Consider the following 15710-nt stretch of genomic DNA (forward strand, 5'->3'; position numbering starts at 1 on the left):
CTGAACATATAGCACTATTTAAAGAGTACATCAACTATTTATTGGTTAGTTGCTGGTTGATTTCTTCTAACTGTTGCTATGATTCTACAAGTGTTGATACTTCCCATAGTTGTTTCAGTTTGCAAGAGTGTACAGAGAGTGGTGTGATAGGTGCTGATGGATTTTGGTTGACTAAAGGCTTCCATACAAGTGAGTTGTTTCCAGGCTTGGGTACATTGGTAGACATTCCCTATGGAATAACAGCATGGCTGGGAAAATGAACAGAGATTGCACAGGTCAACTGCTGGGAGAGGAAGGAGAAAGAGAGAAGGGCTCTCAGCAGGAGGCCGTATCATCTCAGGGTATTCAAGGAACAATTCTACCTATCAGTGACAAAAAGTGCAACATCTGCACATCAGCAAGGACATCCTCACTGAAATCTACCCACTGCTGCAGTCACGACTGCAACCTCAAAGCAAAGAAAGGATGATATTGTCAATGACTGTGAAGGTGACTTTAGTGATGAACTTTAATGTGTTTGGCTCTTTGCAGGCTGGAGCTGGAAATATCTCAGCTTGTAACATCTCAGTTTGCTGTCCACTGTTGCATATGGGAGGTCACTGGGGCTTGCTATTTATTGCGAGCTAGGTACATTTCATTCCCTTGCCAGAAAGAAGCAGACAAAATGAGTCTTCAGCCCTATTAGGGTTGCAAGCTTCCCATTGTGCAAGCTGCCTTTGACTATACACACATCATTTTGCGCTTCTGTCCAATACTGGAACTGAAAGGGATTCCACTCCCTCAACATTCAGCTGCTGTGTGACCATAGACAACAATCATACAGGTCAATACTGCTATTCTGGTAGCAGTTATGATGCCTTCATTCAGTGGCAGTCCACTATGCCAGCTGCACAACGAACTGAAGGATGACTAGTGGGAGGTGGCAGACAAAGGCAGGTTTCCCAATGCACCAAGCATGTTGTGCATATCCATAAGTGTTCTTCTGCCCGATCAAAGTCTTCATCTGTGTCTTCTGAAGCAGAATCTGTGTGTGTACCTCGCACATTAGAGGGCTGACACATGTGCTATATTTTACCCCTGCCCTGGCTTCAGCCTGCTTGTTCCCATTGTCCCCCTGTGTGCAGATCCCACTTCTGATTTATTCTCTAGGATACACACAATGCCCATGTCTACAAGTGTGAAATTGAATGATGGTGCTGCATCTTCATCATCACAGTCTTGGGTTTCCTGCATTGCCTGGCTAGGATGTAGCTTCTGGGCATCTGAAAGGAAAAAGACACAGAGTAAGGTTGTCCTGCTGGAGTAGGGGTGGGGGGTTTCAGGAAGTACGAGGTGCATGTTTGCACCATCTGTGACCTGTAAATCGGAAGAGAGTAGGGGATGACAGGGATGAGCGAAAGAGGATTAGGTATGAGAATACTGTCATCTTCAATGGTTTCAACCCTGCCATTGGCATGGCCCCAGCAATGGGCATCCCAAAAATGTCCAGCACCATCTCCTCCATGGGGGTTAGGGTATGCAGGCCAGCTTCAGCCCCTCCAGTTACCTTCTGCTGCCTCTACTGCCTTTGCTTGTTTATCACCATGTCCTACAAGAGGGGAAGTGTGCAAGCAAATGACGTGTAATCTGTTTGGATGACATGACCGTCATGATTCAATAACTGCCCATGTGCAAGCTGAGATATTGGTGTTGCTTCCAGCAGTGCTAAGTGTGTAGAGGGTGAAGTGAAGCATATGAATGTTAGATATGAATCCTGATTGATAAAGACTGTTTATAAATGAGTAATGAAGTTTGGCAATTTCAGCAGTGGCTGTTGCCATTAGGGGTTCAGGTGAATTGCCAGGTTAACGCTCACCACTCACATACAACTAAACACAAGTAATATAAAAGTAATGGATCCCATTCTCTCTTTAAACAGAAATTAGAGTTAATACGTAAAATCAAAATTTAAAACCAAATCAAATCAAAAACTTCCATCATTAAACATTACATTGCAAGACTCCCATCCCCAGAACCCTGATTAATTTCTTTGTACATGCATTTCTTTTTGCCAAACAAGTTGTTGACTTACATCTACCCATTTAATTTTAGAGAGTTCATTCTTCTCCAGCAGTTGTTTCAAGCCAGTAAGTTAAATTCATAACCATTCTTCACTCTCACTTTTCACATAATGTACCTTATTCGACAGTGAATAACTATCTGGAGGACACTGGGAGTTTGATTCCTGGCCATTGTGACCCCCTCCCACTGCTTATTGGGCTTGATTCCTGGACATCGCAATTTCCCACCACAGCTTTTTGGCCATGTGTCTGGAGGGCCTCCTGCCCCCAGTCCATGAATAGGTGACCTCTCTTCTACTTTCCATCTCCTCCTCCTAGGCCTCCAGTGCAGGGTCTGAAAAACTTTGTGGAGATGGCTGCCTCCCATGTTGAGCCATTCTTCACTATTTCCCTGGTCAGATTCGTTTCCTTCACGACTGCCAACACCTGCTTCAGCTACAATGCACATCCTCCAAGTAGAACAGGCAAGCTTTAAGTGGAAACAAAAACAGAAAATGCTGGAAAAACTCAGCAGGTCTAACAGCATCTGTGAAGAGAAAGGCAACATTAACGATTCAAGTCCATATGATTCTTCTTCAGAGCTAAAGTGAAATGAAAATGTGATGCAATTTTTTCTGTATAAGGGGAGTGGAGCAGGTGAAGCTGGATAGAAGGCCAGCAATAGATGGAGGCAAAGGAGAGATTGACAAAGGTGTCATGAACAAAAGGACAAAGGGGTGTTAATAATAGTGCTAAGGGCTAAAGGAGGTGCTGATGGTGGGCATCAAGGTCACCTTAATGGTGCTAGGTGGTCACCTTGATGATGCTAGGAAGTTTCCATTTTGAGCCCCTGCTGCCAGGTGTAACCAGTAAACAGTGCAGTTGGTGCTGCCTGCATGGAGCAATTACTTAAATGAGCAGGCAGCACAAAGTTGCCATAACCCAGGCAGTGGAGGAGCACCAAAGAGAGTGTGATGATGAAGACGCAGCATTGTCACTCAATTTCACACTTGCAGCCACCTGCTCAAGTTCTGACATTACGCACATCTTAGAGGATAGATGCATCAAATTGAATGAGTTTGGGTTAATCGCCCCTCGCAATCCCTGTCCTCTATTTTGGGGGCTTTGCAATTCAGCTCCCAAAGTCTTTTAAGTTACATGTTTCTATATTTTCCACAAATTACTATGAGTTGGATTTTACGGGGCATTGGTGGGCCCCGCTTGCTGCAGCTACAAGGTCAGGAGGGTGGAGGTGGGGGAGCCTGCCCACGGGAAGAATGACTGCCCCCCACAGTTTAACAGCTTATTCACCATTAATAGATTGGAAGCAGGAATTCCAGCCCTTGGCGACAGGAAGCCCCACTTCAAGAGCTGCCGGTCATACGGAGGCCGGCAGCTCTCCAGTACCAGCAGTGCCACAGGGAATGTTGGCTACTGCCAGTGCTGCACTCAGGGCTTGAGGAGACATTCAGCGCTGGATCGGGACCTCCTAAGTGTTTGGGGGTGTGGGGCTGGGATTTACGAGGCCGTGGGGGGAGGGAAACCCGGGGTGGATAAGACCTTAGGGAGGAAGCCTGCTGGGCTGGGCTGGGTGCTTGGCATGAGCCTCTCTGCTGCCAGTTAAATCCCATCAGCAGTAGAATGAGGCTCTTAAGTGGGCATTAATTGCAGTTTTGAGGGTTGGTTATATTTGACTCGAAACATTAACTCTGTTTCTCTCTCCACAGATGCTGCCTGTATTTCCAGCAATGTTTTTATTTCAGATTTTCAGCACCTGCAGCATCTTGCTTTTAATTAAAACCATAGTCTTGATGAGCCAGTGCAGTTTACATGCAAATGAAATGCAAAAATGTAATTGAAATCGCAAAAACTAGGATTAGACATCTAAATCCTAGCCTTAGCTAACATGTAAACAAGTTTGTTGTTTTGGGAAATTTAGCTAGCTCTCTGCCGCTTTCACTTTTGTTATGTATCTAGAGAATTGCAATTTCATATAGATTTAACTAAACTTAGATAACTTGAGAACCTATTAACTAAGATTATTATTATGTAGGGTGAGCCCTCCATGGAGTTGCAGGGCCTGAATGGGTTGGTACTGTCTAACTTTTACAACACAAGGTACCATAACAGACCTAACTGGTTTCTGGAAAAATTGGGCAAAGGTAAATCATTGTAAATGAGATATCAAATAACACAAAATGCTGTGATGGACAAAGAACAACCTTTGGACCAGTTGTATTAATACTAGATTGCAATGTGTTTCATCCTGTCATTGTTATTTATATAGGAGCTTAAGGCATCATTGTTGGTCTTGGTTTATCGGAAGAGCTGTGATACTGCAGCTATATTCTGCTCACATCTGTCGTCTTTTCCTTTAGTTGAGTTTTCCCAATGGCAACAAGTGGTTATTGCAACATGCAGACTTTACTCACTGCATGTATGTACAGTAAGTGTACCTTAGCTCCCTCTAGCCCTTGTAGCTATGCTTATTTGATTCAGTATTTCCAAATCAAAATCAATCCTTTATAACATGATATTAAGTTTCGGTGGCATGGGTTTAAGTCCCACGCAGTTAGAACCACACATATCATGACAAATTCGACAGTGTGAATGCTTTTACTGTGAAAGCTTTTGAATCTTAGGTTAGGAGATACTTTTTCTTTTTTTTTCTTCTCCCATTACTTTCAGGTTTTTTTCCCCCCTCAAATGTTGGGGTCAATTCTCCTGATTTGTTAGGTCAGGAAAAAGGGGTATGTTGGATCTCTGCATTCTTTACATTGTGCCAAGATCTCTGGAGCTTCTCGGTGGGGAAAAGGTTGGGCCTGGGCCTGTGTCTATTGCAGACACAGGCCCATCACTGTCATGCAGGATCATCCCAAGAAGCTAACAGCGAATGTGCACGTAGGGGCAAGCAGAAGAGTACATCTCGAGATAGTTCAAAGTAAACCACAAAGTAAACCTGAGGACTTTCCTGAGCTCCTGGTTCCTGCTCTCCACCAGTATCCGAAGAATCCTTGGCTGAAAAACAAGCCCACAGTTGTGGCCTCCTTGGCAGCCTGTGGGTACGTTTTTGCATGTCCAGTTTTCTGGTTTTACGTTAACGACCCAGGGCACCAATGTCAGTGAGAGCTCATCCAGAACAGGGGCAGCACAGTTTGAGTGCAGTACTTCTGTCCAGCATCACAACACAGAGAAGCCGGAAAGAATTGACACCGTTTTCTTCAGTTGAATAGCATCCCAAGAATCTGAATGTAATCTTGAAGGAAATAAGCAAATGATAGCAATGTGTTAATCAGGAAACTCTATTTAAACCACTGGGCCTCATGTCCATATTTATGAGTATGGAATTGGCAGGTATGTTTACTGCTGAGAGAAAAACACCATGCAATTCACAGGTGTTTCTTTTGGTAACGAAGGTGGTACACTTTTCTCGCTGCATTAAAGTAAGCCTTTTTGATAGGCATACTTCCCATAAGTTTGCAGCATGATGTGTACTGCAAAAGTGATCTATGATATCATCAACACGATAGAGCATCCCATTGGTGGATTTTAACAGTGGCACCAGAGATTGGTGCTTGACTGAATGTGAGGGACAGAAACATCTCAATTATGTTAATTTGGCACAGTAAATTCTGTTAGAGTCATTCTGCTGAATGTTTATCAGTGCACCAGCTTAAACACATTGTGAAGGCCTTCGCAGCTGCTGCAGTGCAGGCACAATTGCACTATTATTACTCAGTTGAAAGATGGTGCAACAGTCTCTCTCTTTTGTATGGTTTGCTCAGTTCTATAGTGCAATCTAGCTACAGCAGATTTTTGCCACAGATGCAGAGAGCTCAAGTCAGGAAATTTCCTGACTTGGCAGACTTGCTTCAGTTTCAAGGCCCCATTACACCCAATTTTCGCTCTGGCTGGGGGGGAAGGGGCAGGAAAGTCAGGCCTGCCAACGTCATAAACAGACCATGGGCGGCCACAGGGAAGGGCGAGTGCTGAGTTGGGTATGGTTAGCAGGCCTGCCTTGGTTCTCTGAAACTTTGGACAAGTTATTTTAAAACTTGTTGGACCCTCTAACCCTCACCCCTCACAACCCCTCAGCCCCACCCACTTTCCATGCCAACTCATGCCCCCCACCATAGAACTCCATAAAACCCCCATATATTCCATGCTCCCTCCAAGCCAACGAATGCCTTCTACATACCACCTCTTATCCTCCATAGCCACTCACCCACTATCCACAATGGGCAGACCTCAGGAGCCATGTGAAGATGCAACAAAATTAACTAACAATCTAATAGAGTTCTCATTCATACACCCTTGATACTGAAAATCTTCCATTCATGAAACTGATTCAAAGAATTTAAATCCTGTCAAGTGTTAAATCTGTTTTAAAAACAAAGTTCTTTTCCGTAACTACACCAAAGGCAGCTAATCCTTCAATAGCCTCTTTTAAAGTGTCAATCAAAAGATGAACTCAGCCCCCCACCCTGCCCCCCCCCATGAGATCTGTTTTTTTAGAGCTTTTGAAACACCGCCAAGAATTCATAATTATGTCTGCTGGAATAACGGTCCTTGGAAAATGTCAACAAAGAACACTATCGAAACTGCAGGAAAATATGGTAATAATTTTTTCTAACCTACACCAGAAATAAGTCAAGCACAGATTTTTTAAACTCTAATTGACACCCTCAGCCTGTTTTTTCCCCTATGTTTAATGGCTAAGGATTTTAAAAAACTTCAGATCATGACACTTAGACCTTATCCATCCTTTTCAAGCATTCATATCTACTCCATATATTTATGACTCCCAATTGTTGGTCAAGGCCCTTGGGACAATGAAAATGGGCTCTGTTTAAACTTGGTGCTAATTTCAAGTGCCCCTGCTGAGTTCAGGTTTCCGGCCTGTGAGATTCACACCCCTCCCCTTCCTGCTGTCAAAAATGGGATCTGGGAGAAATGGGCATGAGACTTCCGCATCCAGGTTTCGGCCACCTATTCTAAAGGCCTCCGGGTTGGCCCAACTCCGCAAAAATCCGGCCCCTAATGTCCATATTGGGGAATTTCCCATTAAATAATAATAATAGAATTGTCCAATTCTCTTTGAAGCTTTAGAATGCACATGGCAGCAGATGGAGAGAAATTGAGATTTGTAATGTTCAGTGCCATTTTTTAGTAGTGCATTAATTGTCTGATGTTTTTGCCATTGTTGTTAATGCTACTGGAATCAGCATGCAGATGAAAGAATTTTGCCTCTTTATTTCAAAAGGAAAACTGAATATGAGTATGTTTAGAACATTAGAAAAAAGAACTGAGACCAACTGCAAATGCAGGGCTAAATCACTCTCCAAGTACCTTGGATGTTGCAGGTGGCTGAGCAGTATTTTGAGATTCTTCCTTTCTCCTTTCCCATTCACTCACTCCTGGATAAATATAATATTCCATATCCACTCTGGTGATGATGTAATGAATAATAGAACAAGGGTTATTGCACATAAGCGTCCTCTCTGAAGCGGTTAAATAGAATGTCTCAAATTGTATTTTCAGCAAACTGCATGCAGAGGATGTGCTGGGTCATAAAGTTCATTTATTTATATCTCGTGTTTTATATCTTATTTATATTTCAGAATGAATAAATTACTCTTTAAATAAAAGGAACATGGATTGTCTTACATCTATATAATGACAGACCAGTTTATCTTTATGTTCCTTGTCATTAAATTGATTACTAAATCATAATCTTTTTGGGGGAATTTATAGAAGATTGAAGATCATTTGGCTCATGGACAAGAATTAGTCAAATTGTATTTTTGAACACACAAGCTGGCAGTCCAGGTGATAGTGCAGCTGCATTCAAACCAGATGGCTGTGGGTTTGATCACCAGAGCTACCTTTCACTTGGGTTTGCCAGCATCTGCTTGTGAGCTGGCATTCAAGACTGTCAATCTGCTGGAGGGAGGGAATTGCTGTGCCAGACTGCTCCCGCCATTGAACAAGAGAAGGAATAGCATAGTAGCCCTGTGAGCTCCAAAAGCATCTATTGTCAGCTAATTAATGGGCATCATTTGTGAGGTGATTCATAGTCAAGGCTACTAAGCCATGCAACTTGAATTATAGGGTGGAATTCCTGGAGACAATATAAACTAGGAAACAAAAACTTTCAGTCTCGAGGCAACACTAATTAGTCCAAAGTGTTTGTGAATTGCAGCTTAAACCCTTGAATAAGACAGAAAAGAAATGCTGAAAATCTAATAAATATCGGCCTGAATATTGTGGTCAGCGGCAAACTCAAGGCACTTGCCACTGGCCTTGAAGCAAATTGCCCACAAAATTCTGTCAATCTTTTGTGACATGGATTTCCCGTTTCCCAACATCAGTTTTAATCTCGTGCCAAGTCAAGTGGATCTCCAGGAACACATTATACGAGGCTCTGGAGTCTCCACCCCAACTTCGCCTGTAAAGTTCGGTGAGAGCTTGCCGAGGGGAATGCCAGTTGGCCATTAATAGACTGGAGGCAGGATTCCCTCGAGGACAACAAGTCCCATCTTAGATAACTGGGGCCCAATCAGAGGCCGGTAGCTGTCCAGCTTTTTGGGTGCTTAGCGCTGGATCGTTCAAATGTGGTTGGTTCTGATGAATAGTCATATGGACTCAAAAAGGTTAACTCTGTCTTCCTCTCCACAGATGCTGAGGGACCTTTCCAGCAGTTTTTGTTTTTGTTCAGCTTTCCAGCATCCACAATATTTTGCTTTTATATTATGGTTGGGAGCCCCGCTGGATGCAAAGCTGGCAGGCCCTGGCAAGGGGGTTAGGGGGCTGGGGTTTGAGAAGTCATGGGGTTGGGCAGCCTATGGGATTAAACCTTGTGGGAGGCCCCAGTTGAGGCCATTAAGGAGTGACTGTTCCAATCTCTTCTCCTCCTCCTCCTCCCCCCCCCCCCCCCCTCCCCCCCCCCCCCCCCCCCCCCCCCCGCTCCCACTCCTCGCAATGCCCTCCAGCATTAAGCAGACATAAGTGAGAAGATGAAAGTAATTAACTGAAGCACTGGTGATATCAGTGGTCCACATTTTGCAGTAGTAATCATGTCATTTGCTGTTCATCAGTACTCCTCTGAAACTGAGTATTATGAGGGTGTGCTTTTCGAAGACGCAATTTCTAATTTCTCTTTTGCTGGCTGGATTTTTTTTAAAAACTGGGACACTATATAAACAATGGGAAAGCTGCCCAGACTGCTGCAATACACAATTTCGCATTCCACCAAGTGAGATGAAGACAGACACCCCACCACCTGAGGAGCATGAAAGACCCCATCCCTTGACTACTCACACTGCTCAGACTTTTTTTTATTCATTCATGGGATGTGGATGTCGCTGGCTAGGCCAGCATCTATTGCCCATTCCTACTTGCCCCTGAGAAGGTGGTGGTGAGCCACTTTCTTGAACCGCTGAGTCCATGGGGTGTAGGTACACCCACAGTGCTGTTAGGAACAGAGTTCAAAGATTTTGACCCAGTGACAATGAAGGAATAACATTATATTTCCAAGTCAGGATGGTGAGTGGCTTGGAGGGGAACTTCCAGGTGGTAGTGTTCCCATTTGTCTGCTGCCTTTGTCCTTCTAGATGGTAGTGGTTGTGGGTTTGGAAGGTGCTATCTAAAGAACCTCGGTGAGTTTCTGTAGTGCATCTTGTAGATGGTACATACTGCTGCTGTTGTGCATCGGTGGTGGAGGGAGTGAATGTTTGTGGATGGGGTGCCAATCAGGTGAGCTGCTTTGTCCTGGATGGTGTCAAGCTGCTTGAGTGTTGTTGGAACTACACTCATTCAGTAAAATGAAGCGTATTCCATCACACTCCTGACTTGTGCCTTGTGGAAGGTGGACAAGCTTTGGAGATTCAGGAGGCAAGTTACTCACCACAGGATTCCTAGCCTCTGACCTGCTCTTGTAGCTACAGTGTTTATATTGGCTAGTCCAGTTCAGTTTTTGGTCAATGGTAACCTCCAGGATGTTGATAATGGGGTTTCAGTGATGGTAATGCCATTGAATGTCAAGGAGCAATGGTTAGATTCTCTCTTGTTGGAGATGGTCATTGCCTAGCACTTGTGTGGCATGAATGTTACTTGTCAGCCCAAGCCTGGATACAGCCCAGGTCTTGTTATATTTGGACATGGACTGCTTCAGTATCTAAGGAGTCACGAATAGTGTTGAGCATCATGCAGCTACCATCCCCCTTTCTAACCTTATGATGGAAAGAAGGTCATTGTTGAAGCAGTTGAAGATGTTTGAGCCTAGGACACTATCCTGAGCAACTCTTGCAATGATGTCCTGGAACTGAGATGATTGACCTCCTGCAACCACAACCATCTTTCTTTGTGCTAGGTATAACCCCAACCAGCAGAGAGTTTTCCCCTTGATTCCCATTGACTCCAGTTTTGCTTAGGCTCCTTGGTGTCACACACAGTGAAATGCTACCTTGATGCCCACGATAGTCACTCTCACCTCGCTTCAATTTTCAAATGTTTGAGATGAGACATCAAAATGCTATATCCTGTTCTGAAGCAATAACTGCAGCAGACATGAACTAATAGAACTTCTTTGGAAGACACAACCAGCAAGCTACTTCATGGGCCTTACCAAGCAGGAGAGAGAGAAAAAAAGGCAATGCTGTACTGAACACAGACATATGGAAGCTGTGTGCTCTCTGTCTTTTGGACATGCTGTGCCCAGTTTCAAAAATAGCCATCTTGAGAAGAAAAAATGACTGCAAACAGAAAACTTTCCAAATATGAGGATATCTGCTCCATACCATGATATGCACATGGACAGCTGAACATAATGGCTGCAATATTGAAGCACTGCACTGAGCTCAGCCAAGGTGTAGCTAACCACGTACTCATTTGTTTTACCTTTCATGAACTGTTAAAAAAAAAATTCTAGAAAACTATCCTCATACTCAGCATTCTGTATTAGTATGTGTGTGAGCTGAGACAAATGTGTGTGACCGTATGAATGGTGGTTGAGTTTTACCTAGTTTTTTTTTAGCTCGGGAAATTCTTTGTTTACCCTAAGAAAACCTGTATGAATAATTCTTTACAACCTCAAAGCGTATATAGTGGGACTCATACAGAATCGCTAAGCACGTTCTCTCTCAATTCTCTTAAAGACCCTGCTACGGCCAAACGTGAATTGGAAGAATAAGGGAGTCATTTCACCCTTCCTCACATAGCCGAAATAACAGCAACTTCTGGAGTCTGAACGTGTGCAGTTAAACGCAGAAATATCGGACTTCCTTTAGGTGATTCTGTTTCTTTCATATTGTGCACTGTTGAAGTAATGGCCGGACTAAAATCAATTAGAAGTAACTAAGCTGATGAGAACCTCCTTTTTATGTTATTAGTCTCATTGTAAAACCCTTGATAAAGTTGTACCTTGATGAATGAGGTTCCTAATTACTGCTGGAAAGCCTCACCGTCCCTGAAATATAATTTTATATTTGTGGGATGTCAAATTTCAGCATTTTATTCAAAAATGAAAATTCTTTGCATTTTACTTTCCAGTTTCCTGCCTGCAAGAATGCTTCAATATAGTTGACTGCTTACCCTGTTTAATGACATCACCATTGCTGGACACGTGGGGCTAGATTTAACACTCCCCTGCCGATGGGTTTGAAGGCGGGGTGGCTCATTAAATCCAACGGATGGCTTTTCTGCTGCCTTCCCACCTGCCCCTGTCCCCAGCACAGTTATACCAGTGGTGGGGGTGGTGTCAGGTGGCCTGCCTGCTAGTGGGTAAATTGAGGCCCTTAAGAGGGCAATTAATGCCCACTTAGGGGCCTCATCCTGCCGTGACTGGGATTTAACCAGTGGAGAGAGAGGCCCATGCTACCCCACCCAGCCCTGCAGATTTTTCTGCCCAGACACAGCAGTTCTGAGTAAGCTTTATTAACTACTCAGTTTGTAAACCTAGTATAACTAGTGTTTGTTAATTACTTCCAGCTTCTAACTTATGCCCCACTTTCAACCCATTCTATTCCATTTATATTTGCTTGTTGTAGCCTTCCTGCAATAGATACCATTATCAACAAAGGATGTTTAACAGATGTTTAACTGTGGGCCTGCTAGAATTACACACAGTCTATGCTTTTGTTAAACAGGTGATTGATGACTTATTTACGAGAAGGAACTGTTTCATCATTTTCCTCCAGAAACAGCAGTATAATGTATGTGGTTCACACAGATTTTGGGATTGTCCCAAGTCCAGAGTGTAATTCACTTCACACTTATTGCCTTGTGTGCTTCTTCACACATTTGCCTTCATGAATTGCAAGTATTTCCACGCTATTAATTTGCATCTGGTCTGTGATGACCAGCATCATCACATCATGCAGGTCTGTGTATGTTTCAGTGATGTTTTTATATTTCACCAATTCTCTGTCCCTCTACTGGTTACCTCTGCAAAAGCTGGATGCTTGGAAACGAGGAGGTGCAGTGTTGCCTACCCTACTGGTGCCAACAATGAGAAGCAGTGGAAGGAAATTTAAATAGCACTGAGGCAGAGATAGGTTCTTTCAGCACTGTGCAGAAAGTATGAGGGATATGAAGGGGAGTATTATCTTGCCATTCCTGGTAAGATTGTTAAACCTATTGCTGTGCTGTAGCAAGCTCCTGGAGCTATTGCTGATCATATTCAGCTAGTGCCACATCTTACCATGCCCATTGACCAATTTCTCTCCATCTGCTGACCTTCTAAAAAGAAGAGGTTCACTTTCCTTTTCAGAGGTCTTTCCACTGACTGTGTCTGGAAACCTCAGTGTCTTACAGAAACACCTCATATCCGGCTATCCTCTTGCAGATCCACGATGCTTCAATGTTTTGATGACAAAAATTGCACCCTAGTTTAAGCTGTTATTATAGGTGTTTAAGAAAGTGCAGTAGCAAGCTGTGTATGGGGAGAATGTTTCTGGTTGACAGTTAGCCTCCACCATGAGCATACAGACATACATACATACATATGAACATACGAATTAGGTGCAGGAGTAGGCCACTTGGCCATTTGAGCCTGCCCTACCATATGGTAAGATAATGGCTGACTTAATTGTGACCTCAACTCCACATTTCTGTCTACCCCTATAACATTTGACTCCCTTGTCAATCAAGAATCTATCTAACACATCCTTAAAAATATTTAATGATACTGCTTCAACTCCTGTCTGGGGAAGTGAATTCCACCAACATTGAGAGACCCTTTGAGAGAAAAGATTTCTCTTCATCGCCTTCTTAAGTGGGAGACCCCAGCAGTGGGATGACCGCTCGCTCCTGGGTAACTTAATCTGTTTTGTCTTTGCCTTTAAGGTATTTTCCTCCTGTACAACTGCAATACAGCAAATTGAAGACACAGGCACTTTAAGCAACTTTGTAAAGACATAGTGAAAATCAGTCAGCTGTATGTATGAATGAATAATGCTGTCAAACCATTTTAGAAGTATTGAATATTTTAAAGTATTTAAAATGTAATTTCTTTGCTGGTTATCTAAAGTAGTTTAAGTATTACCAGCATGTTAGCTAATTTTTAAGTTTATTATCTTAGGTAAACTGAGACAGACCCTGAGATCTGAAGAATGATGACAATGAAAATCAGGACCTAGCCAGCACATCTCCATCAGATTAAAATTACAAAGGCTTTCAAGGTGAGTGCACACTAAGACCTATCAATGATGTACCTACTTTGAACCATAACTGTGTTGCAGTGGTTATCCTTAAGAGTCGCTTTTGTCTGGGGTAATGGCATGGAGGGGAGAATACAAATTAAAATTTGAGGATTCAATAGTCTTCAGTGCTAATGACTTTCCTAAATTATTCTTCTGGGTTCTTCAGCCCCTTTAGGTAGCATGTCCACCCCCTCTAATGCTGCAGGGCTTCCCCAACATGCTTCCCACCCTGATCACTCTCCCCACCCCAGGGCCCCCCAGCAGATGTGTGCTTCCCTTCATGGTTCATGGGAGGAATGTCGTTGGAGCCCACTCTGCCTGTTAAGTGACTTTCATTCCAGGGAAATAGGCTGAGACTGTGGCACAGTCAGTGGAGCAGGCAAGTGCTTTGCCACTACACTGCCATAAAAACAAAATCCAACCTGTTGTTTTAGGAAGCTGTACATGAGTAGACCTGAAAGATAAAGTGGAAGTTATCTGTTATACAAGTTTAGAAACTCTACGAAAAATTGGAATTCACTCAGCACCTGAACTGCAATGATGTTACAATGAGGTAAACCTCAATCCAAAAACTCATTGTACCCCCTACTAATTAACAAAGTGACCTGCAAAAATACTGAAGAAAGGAATTGGCCAATATTTAGCAGCTTGCCTGAACTCCCTGATTGCTAACCATGGAGTATTTAGGGATTTTTGTTTGCTTTTATGGTCAGATTAACCTGAAAAGGCAATTTCAATGTTGTTTCACATGCAGGATAACTAAAAAGAGAAATCTCTTAAGAGTTTCATCAATCTGATACAATAATACAAATAGCCATATTTTCTTAATTGCTTTGACATGAGTCAGTGCTATAAATAATGTAATACCAACCCCTTGCACTTGGGGTAATGGCATGGAATGTCATTTTGTTCCAAGAGTATACTGGACAATGAAGCATGGCTTAAATAAATTCATATTTTGAAGAATATCTGTTAAATTTGAACACAGTATACTTATGCCACCTAAAGGGGCACAAGTCAGACCCCTAACTGATTCACAGGGTATTATATTTTGACTAAATTCACCATAGTGTTGAGCTGCCTTTGCTCAGCATCTCTCAGCTTGTTATATAGCACATGCATTGCGTTAAAGCTTTACCTGTGGGAACAAATTAGCTTTCTGGCAGAAGGAGTAATCCTTCACTGTGGGGAAAAAAAAAGAAAAATGAAGACAAAGCTGACCTTTACAGTCTTCACTCTTTTTTACACAATTGCACTAGTGCAATCCCACTGACTTGGAAAATATTGCCAAGATTTTTAATTTCAAACCAAGTGACAGCAGCAGTGTGACAAGAAAACAAGTCTCCAAAAAGAGTTTGAACAGGAAAAATTAAAAAAAGCATATTATCTAAATGGTGAGAGATTGAAGCACTCTGAGATACAGAGGGATTTGGGGGCCCTCATGCATGAAGCACAAAGGCTAGTATGCAGGTACAGCAAGTAAGTAGGAAAGCTAATGGAATGTTATAATTTATTGCGAGGGGAATTGAGTACAGAAGTAGGGAGTTTGTGCTTCAGTGATTGAAATATATAACATCCTGAGGGGTATTGAGAGGACGGGCTATGGAGAGGATGTTTCCTCTCGTGGGAGAATCTAGTACTAGAGGCTGCTGTTTAAAAATAAGGGGTCACCATTTAGGACAGAGATGAGGAGAAACTTTTTCTCTCAAGGGGTTCTGAGTCTTTGGAACTCTCTTCCTCAAGAGGCAGTGGAGCAGAGCCTTTGAATATTTTTAAGGCAGAGATAGACAGACTCTTGATAAGAAAAGGGGTGAAATGTTATCGGGTAGGCAGGTAAGTGGATTTGAGGTTACAATCAGATCAGCCATGACCTTATTGATGGTGGAGCAGGCTGGAATGGCCGAGTGGCATACTCCTGCTCCTAATTCATATATTCACAACTCTCATTCTGTGAGCTTCAATGGAAAAAAGA

General features: G+C 43.0%; 1 protein-coding gene across 6 annotated transcripts in view; it reads left to right on the forward strand.

Moving 5' to 3' along the window:
- Nucleotides 1–15710, forward strand: part of csrnp3 (cysteine-serine-rich nuclear protein 3) — a 257084-nt gene that overhangs the window by 136563 nt on the left and 104811 nt on the right. For 3 of the 6 annotated variants that reach the window (XM_041201463.1, XM_041201461.1, XM_041201464.1), the window contains exons 2-3: nt 11195–11326; nt 13618–13717. The exons of 1 other annotated variant lie outside the window; for it this stretch is intronic. The gene's annotated coding sequence lies outside the window, so the exon portion shown is untranslated. The remainder of the gene's footprint in view (nt 1–11194; nt 11327–13617; nt 13718–15710) is intronic. 2 more of the 6 variants (XM_041201465.1, XM_041201466.1) reach the window with 1 other exon arrangement.

The sequence above is a fragment of the Carcharodon carcharias genome, chromosome 12 (genome assembly GCF_017639515.1).
Source record: "Carcharodon carcharias isolate sCarCar2 chromosome 12, sCarCar2.pri, whole genome shotgun sequence".
Lineage (NCBI taxonomy): Eukaryota > Metazoa > Chordata > Chondrichthyes > Lamniformes > Lamnidae > Carcharodon > Carcharodon carcharias.